This window comes from Hipposideros armiger, unplaced genomic scaffold (assembly GCF_001890085.2).
Source record: "Hipposideros armiger isolate ML-2016 unplaced genomic scaffold, ASM189008v1 scaffold_302, whole genome shotgun sequence".
In the NCBI taxonomy this organism is placed as follows: Eukaryota; Metazoa; Chordata; class Mammalia; order Chiroptera; family Hipposideridae; genus Hipposideros; species Hipposideros armiger.
In genome coordinates, this window is record NW_017731652.1 from 1,280,225 (window position 1) to 1,287,904 (window position 7,680).

At 43.7% G+C, this 7,680-nt stretch overlaps 1 protein-coding gene across 1 annotated transcript in view; it reads left to right on the forward strand.

Annotated features, from left to right (window-relative positions):
- The first annotated feature begins 8 nt into the window (after positions 1-8).
- MYO9A (myosin IXA) overlaps positions 9-7,680 on the forward strand; it is a 282,854-nt gene continuing 275,182 nt past the window's right edge. The window contains exon 1 of the mRNA XM_019659575.1: positions 9-357. The gene's annotated coding sequence lies outside the window, so the exon portion shown is untranslated. The remainder of the gene's footprint in view (positions 358-7,680) is intronic.

Here is a 7,680-nt window from a genome sequence, read left to right on the forward strand (position 1 = left end):
TTGGTGGTGGCTGCTGAGAGTCTAGCCAGGACCTTGAGAAGCGGCGGCGGAGGCATCCGCGGCGTCCACAGAGGCAGCGACAGCGGTCGAGGCGGCGGTCCAACGCGTGCTCTCTGGGCGGGGTGCAGCGGGGGATGTGCCTGCCCAGGCCGGGCGGAGTCTTTCTGACAGGGCGGGGGATGTGCGGCGGCCGCTTGCCCGGACCCTGAGGCAGCTGGGCCCACCCTCCCGGAACCGTCCGACCCTCGCTCGCCTCGGCCTCTGCTGACTCCTCCGGCCTGACCCTGGGGCCGAGGGTGGGAGGCAGCTTCCGCCTTAGAGGAGGGGGCTGTGGTGGCCACCGCGGCGGAGCCCGAGGTAAGACCCGCCCTAGCCGCCCAGCGGCCCTGCAGCCCGGCCCGGCCCGGCCCACGTCTCAGTGTAGCTCTTGGGCTCCTGCCGGGCCCCCTGGCCCCGCCCCAGCGAAGACGCCCCGCGAGCGGGTCTGCCCTGGAGCCTCCCAGACGCCCGATCACCGCCCGGGGTCTCCAGTAGACCCCACCCATCGTATCTCCATTGGCCAGATATCATTCCGGCCCTCCAGCTGCCCCGGCGGTTCTGTCACGGCCCCTCACCCCCAACCCCCAGCACACCCCATTAGAACCTCCTTCGGACTCTTAGGACTCGTAATGGAACCTCCAGACTCCGTTACATCCCGTGAGCTGACCCGATCACAGTTCCTCTGAGACCCGGTCACCGCTGCCCCCTAACCCATTGCGACCCCAGCTCCAGGGCAGGTCCCTCGCTGCCCACCCACCTTCCCAGCGGACCTCCCAGCCGACTATCTCTTTCTGCATCTAACTGGCGTTTCAGGTAGTCTATTTCGTGATGCCCTGACCTCCCAGTCGATCTGATGTCAGCCCCTCTTTAGACACTATCAGACAGCGGCCTCTCTCCCCACCCCTCTCCCACAGACCTTTTCTACTCGTGCAGACCGTGTTATCTTCCTGGTCGTGATCCTTTCTTTGGTTGAAAGGGCTTTGCCATGAAATCTTGAAGGGATGTTTGCTTAGCCTAGTGTATTCCCCCCAGTGGGGCTTAAAAGGACCAACTGACGACATCCATGTTTGGAGGGTTTAGTCTGGTGGCGAAAGAATGGAGGGAGAGGGAAGAGTTTGGAAGCCCAGGGCAGGGGGTGTGTGTGCTGTTAAAAGGTCATACAGCCTACTTTTCATCTCTTCTGTTGAACGTGTGAGGTAGCTCAGATCTGACATTTTAGGAACCTATATAAGGATTAAATCACATTCCACTAATGGATATAACTGTGTCTCCATGTAGTACCATTTGCTTCACATTTTTGCAGATTTTTACAAATCTTTCACATTGTTTTTGGAGGATACTGGACACTTTTATATTGATCTGCTCTTTTTGAATGTCCTGGGAAAGTAAGATTTGGTGCTGCTGTCTTGCTTTTCCAAGGAGCAATTACGGTTATCATTCAATGGTCCCTGGTGTCATTACCAAAAGCCTTCTCAGCAGGAGTAAAATATTGAATAAAATGTTGTTTGTTGAAGTTGAACTCATGAGCTGTCAAGAAGGACATGTAATGTTACACCAAATGATCAGTGCGTAATTTTGACATCACTATAGGAATGAAGTACAGAGAGGTTTTTGTAGTTAGTACATATGAAATTTTTATTTTGTGTGTGTGGAACTGAGGAGGGGGACATCATATTAAAATTATAGGTAATAATGAGACATACTATAAAAGTCAAAAGGTTCAAAAGAATATGCAGTAAAAGGTTTTTGTTTATCTTCCACCCATTTTCCCTCTTTAGAGGCAACCACTATTTCTTTCCATCACTGTGTCCTTCCTGTGATATTTCTAGCACCTATAAGCCTATACATTTGTATTCTTAAAACACACTACAGGGAAATGCTTGCACACTGTACACTTTTCATATGGCCCCCCCCCCCCCCCACTTAATAATAGATCCTAGAGATCATGCAGCAACAGTACATATGGTAGTGCCTCATTTACTGGCTGGATAGTGTTCTATTTTGGTGGTATTCAGGTATTTTCAGTCTTTGGTTTTACAAACCGTGCTCCATGCTTTTCTTTTAAATGTGTCAGCTGTTATATGTATGTTTTAAGTAGTTTTCAGGATTTGAAAAAATTTTCTGGTGATTCTTTTGTGTTGAACCTACAAAAAAGATATAACTAAAGTAAATTTCATTGAACTGCTGAGCCTCCATGGAGTAGCTAGCATTGATGGTGATTATAATATTTATCAAATAAATTATTGAAGGATTAAAGTAGGGGACTGAAATGATCAGATTTGCATTTTTGTAAGGTCACTCTGGCTGCAGCGAGGAGGGTGGATTGAAAGGCAGACTAAGGCTACAGGTAAGAATATCAAGAGGGCAATCCAGGCAAACGATGATAGTGGGTTTGGATTTGGGTATTGGAAGTAGACAGGACTTGGTGATTTCAGTGGATTTGGGATTAGGGAGATGGTTCATAGAGGATAAGATCTAGCTTCTAGCTTGTGCCTTTCACTGAGGTGGGATCCATATGAGGGAAGAATAGGATTTTTATTTTTGTCAAGAAAGAGGAATTCAATTTGTGACAAGTTCAGTTTGGCTGTTTATACTTCTGTCAGATATAGATGGCCAGAAGGCAGCTGGATTTGTGACTTAAGCTCATTATCAAGTTCTGGGTTTGTAGTAATAGATTTTTGGGGCAAAGGGTAGATGAGAGGAGAAAAGATTGTAGAACAGAAACCCAACATTTGCAGTATCGGTGCAGTTGAATGTCTAAGCTAGGAAATTATGTGATTCAGCCTTTAAGAAATGTTGTTATAGTTTAAATATCAATAGTGAGGTTCACTGTCCATCTGTGACTTTTTATTTTTAAAAATTTTTTTTAAAGATTTTATTGAGGAATTGGGAAGGGAACAGTGTTGGGGAATTGGGGAAGGGGAACATTGTATTTTTCCAGGACTCGTCAGCTCCAAATCAAGTTATTGTCCTTCAGTCTTACTTGTGGAGGGCGCAGCTCAGCTCCAAGTCCAGTCGCGTTTTCAATCTAGTTGCGGGTGGGGGTGGAGGGTGAGAGGGTAGCCCACCATCCCATGCGGGAGTTGAACCGGCAGCCTTGTTGTTAAGAGCATGTGCTCTCACCAGCTGAGCCACCCGGCCGCCCGTTGGCAGCTCAGCCCAGGCGCAGCTCACTGGCACATGTGGGAATCGAACCAGCAACGCTGTTGCTCAGAGCTCGTGCTCTAAACAACTGTGCCACCCGGCCGGCCCCAGCCTGTGACTTTTTAAACATTTTTCCCCCTTAGTTAACATTAGTGGTGTACAGTTCCTGAGGGAAATGGAGCAAACTTAGATTTTTTGAAAAAACTAAAATAAAACCTCAGAAGAAATTAGTGATAGAAATTCCATTTTTCCTAACCATTTGGATTGTACTATTGTAGAAGTTTGTTTAATTTCCAGTGCTTGCAGAGAAGTGCAGGAGGTTTGAAATGTGGTTTGTCAAGAATACTAAGTTTTTAGTTTGCATGATTTTTAGTTATATTAATTTATAATAAATATTAGTCAAATAATTTTTGGTCATGTTTTAAAACCATAGTATCTACTTAATGTATTTATTCCTAAGTCTAGAGCTGCTGTATAGAGAGCTCTTGCCTTTACCCCTGTAAATCACTGCTAATGGACATCTCCACTTGAATTCACATTTCACAAGTACTTCAAACATGTACAAAATAAAACTCTTCTCTGCTTTTCCCTCACTTAAGGATCGGGTAGAATGAGACAAACTGCAACAAGATTTTTTCTTTTGATTTCCTACCTTGGCAAATGAAGCCCTCAGGAACCTGGGAATCACGGTCCACTCCGCTCTGTACCTTACTACCAACATCACTGAGTTCTGCACATTCTCCCTCAGGATACTTCATATCGTTCCTTATTGCTATTTTGTTGTCTCTACTTCCTTTAACCCAGAATATCCATTGGGCTTCTGTCATGCTTTCTAAGTGGTTGTCTTGCCTTGTCTCTTCTGCCTCTTGTTATGCCATACCGTCCAGTTCATTTTCTGCATTGCTGCCAGATTAAGTGTTCTAAAGTGCTCTTTTGGGCTCTTTCATTTGCAAGGGAGAGACTCAGGTTACCTTAAGTAGTGGAGTGCTTATTGAAAGGAAACCCAGGAAACAAGGGAACCCAGGAAAAGTTAAACAACTTGGTCTCAAGAAGAACAGGAGCATAATAAATAAAACTAGAGGCAGGAAAAGACAGATTTCACTTTAGTGCTCTAATGTTAAGTTGTCTCAGCTACTCTTCCTATTTCTTTTTGGCTTATTTTTTTCTCTCTACTCCAATCTCCTCCCTCCTTGTCCCCCTCATCGCATAGCTTTTATTTTTTTCTAATTTTTGCCTCCTTATAATTACTGTGTTATTCCCATGCTAGCATCTTGCCTCCTGACTGCTTTTTTTTTTAAGATTTTATTGGGGAATTGGGGGCGGGAACAGTGTTGGGAAATCAGGGAAAGGGAACAGACAAGTTGCTGTCCTTTTTTGTTCTTCAATCTAGTTATGGAGGATGTCGCTTCACTGGCCCATGTTGGTATTATCATTGTACTCTTCCCAGGTGAGGCAGATTGGTTGCCGGCCTCTAGATGGCCGCTCACAGCAGCTCTTGGCAGCTCACATCGGCTGCCGGCCGCTCACGCTGGCTGCCGGCCACTCACGGTAGCTTATGGCAGCCCACTGAAGCCCCGCTGCAGCCAACCCCGTTGACTCACGGCAGCCCAGCTCCAGGTCGAGCTGTTGTTCACCATCTTAGTTGTAGAGGGTGCAGCGTCACTGGCCCTAATGTGGGCTCCGAACCGGGGTCCTGCTGCTCAGAGCTGGCGTTCCAAGCCAACTCTTAAGCAACGTGCCACTCAGCCAGTCCCTGACTGCTGTCTTTTTGACTTTAGCTCCTGTTGCAAACTTCTTTCTTCTCCCTAGGATCTTCTGGTTGGAATACCCAAGAAACAATCTCTTTGGCTCAGCCTTTTTTCTCATGGACTGCTAGCCAGCCTGTGTGCTTTGGTCGTGTGACCATTCTTGGCCATTTAGTATTGGCTGTGGGTTTATTTGCGCTTGTGGGTGTGGAGCAGGATCATAATGGTGAAAAGCATGGGCAGTGTATAGGCTAATTTCTCACAAAATGGGTTGCAAACATGGCAGACACCATAATTGACATTTATGGTACAAATGCAAATCTAATCATGTCCTTTCCTGTTTAAAGATCTTCAGTGCTTTCTCATTGCTTTTAGGGTAAAGCTGAAACTGTAGCATGGCATGTATATGAGATCCTTCATGATATGACTCTTAATTCTCTAGGCTTTCCTTCAATGCTGTCTGCGTTAAATTCTTTGGTCCATTCTTACTGAACGTAGGCTTCTTCTCTCCTGTCTTTGCACTCTCTTTTCCCTTTCCTGTCTTTCCCTTTCCCCTTTCTTTGCTTGGTGGGCTCCTGTGTGACTTTCAAGACTTAGTTCAAGTGTATCTTCAGGAAACTTTCCTTTACCTCCTCCAGGTTAAGTTAGGTGTCACTCCTGTGTGCTCCTGTAGTGCTTGCTTGTGTCATAGCTCTCTAATGAAATTCCTAATCACTTGGTTTTCTTCACCGGGCTTTGACTTCTTTGGTATCAGAGCAATATAATCAGGCAGGTTTTTAGATTGAGGACTCAAAAAAAATATATAAGCTTTTCATAAATTATACAAAAAGGTACACAGATGAGTGAATTTTCACCAAGTGAACACACCAATGTAACCAATACCCACGTCAAGACAGAATATTACTACAACTCCATAAGCCACCTCGTGGCCTCTTTTAGTCACTAATCCACTTCAAAGAGGATTTAATTTTAAATGGGAAAACTCTTTAACATAAAGATTTCTCTACATATTTTGTATATATCTTTAGACATACAAGAGGCATAGGTATTGCAATTTTGATCCTATAGAAAGAACCTATATAATTTACATTATGCTACGGAAATGTAATTTTGGCATACTTTTATGCAATAGACAAATTCAAAATCACATAATACTAATATTCTGATATTCAGTTGTGGGATGTTATTTAAGTAGACTTCCTTGTTTAATATTTTAGAATGGCAGAAAAAGATATGATAGAGCAAAGAATGTTTGCTGAAAATAACCTGTTTTGAGTGGTGAACATGCTTGAGATGGGTATAGTAAACATGTAAAGCACTTTCCAAATGGTGGTTGGCCTCTGGGTTTTAATGTGAATTATGTTGCTAGCATATTTTGGCAGTGGGGTCATCCAACGGGCAACTGGAGTGTAATTTTACATGTACAGTGAGGAAAGGACTAGCTGTCCTATGTCATAGACAGCTGGCTTGCTAAGAATTAGTTCTTTTTTGCAACTAGCAATAATTTTACAATGTACTTTTTCTCAGTTTTGATTTTTCTTAAACTTTTAAGATTACATAGCTCTTTGAATATGAAGGTATTGTTTTAAACATACTTTTTCCATAGATAGGATTTTCTGTCTGTAAATATTAAATCCATTAAGGCGAATTAAGTAGAAAGCATATGGACTTTCAAACCTGGATTTCCAGTAGCCCTCAATTCAATTTTCAGCCTCATCACTTAGGAGCTGTCATTTATGGGAGAGTCAGTTAACATTTCTGATCTTCAAGAATGTTCATCTCTGAATGGAAATATTTAACTCAGAAAATTAATCTTTAAATACTTTATATAAAGGAATAGGCACATAGTTGATACTCAATAAGTCAACATTTTCCTCCTTGAATGTGTCTATTTCTTGTTATGTTTAAATGAGATCAAGAATTTAAAGAATTTCATTGTGAGGCATTTAGAATTAAATGGCTGATCAAACGTTGTTGCTAATAGAAGTAAACCTTAGAAGGATACTCTGCTAGCTGTCTTTCATGTGTGATAATATTTTTCAATTCAAAAAATTGCTTTTCTTTGTGTCTTAGTATGTAAGATTAATGGATGTTAGAATGTATTTTGATTCAGTGTGGAGGTATCAACAAAATGTTCTGTTTGCCAATGACAAACATTCCTTAAATCATTGACAGATTGTAATGCTATTGCTGTTTGTAGTGTGTAAGTATTTGTTTGAGATCTGTTTGCTTATATTGATCAGATGATAGTGGGCTGAGTAATTGCTGGATTTTTTTGTTTTAATGTAAGGGTGAAAGGTCTTCAGGTGATTGTGCATATGTATTTATAAATGATTTTTAAATTTTATTTATTTTTTATTGGGGAATTGGGTGAGGGAAACAGCGTTGGGGAATCAGGGAAGGGGAACAACAGACAAGCTGCTATCCTTCAGTTCTTCAAGTCTAGTTGTGGAGGACGTCGCTTCACTGGCCCATGTTGGTATTATCATTGCGCTCTTCCCGGGTGAGGCAGATTGGTCACCAGCCTCTGGACGGCCGCTCACAGGCAGCTTTTGGCAGCTCCCGCTGGCTGCCGGCCACACACGGTAGCTTATGGCAGCCCACTGCAGCAGGGGCTGCAGCCTATGCCATCGCTGGTGACTCACGGCAGCCCAGCTCCAGGTCGAGCTGTTGTTCACCATCTTAGCTGTAGAGGGTAGTGTCACTGGCCCTCATGTGGGATCCAAACCGGGGCCCTGTTGCTCAGAGCTGG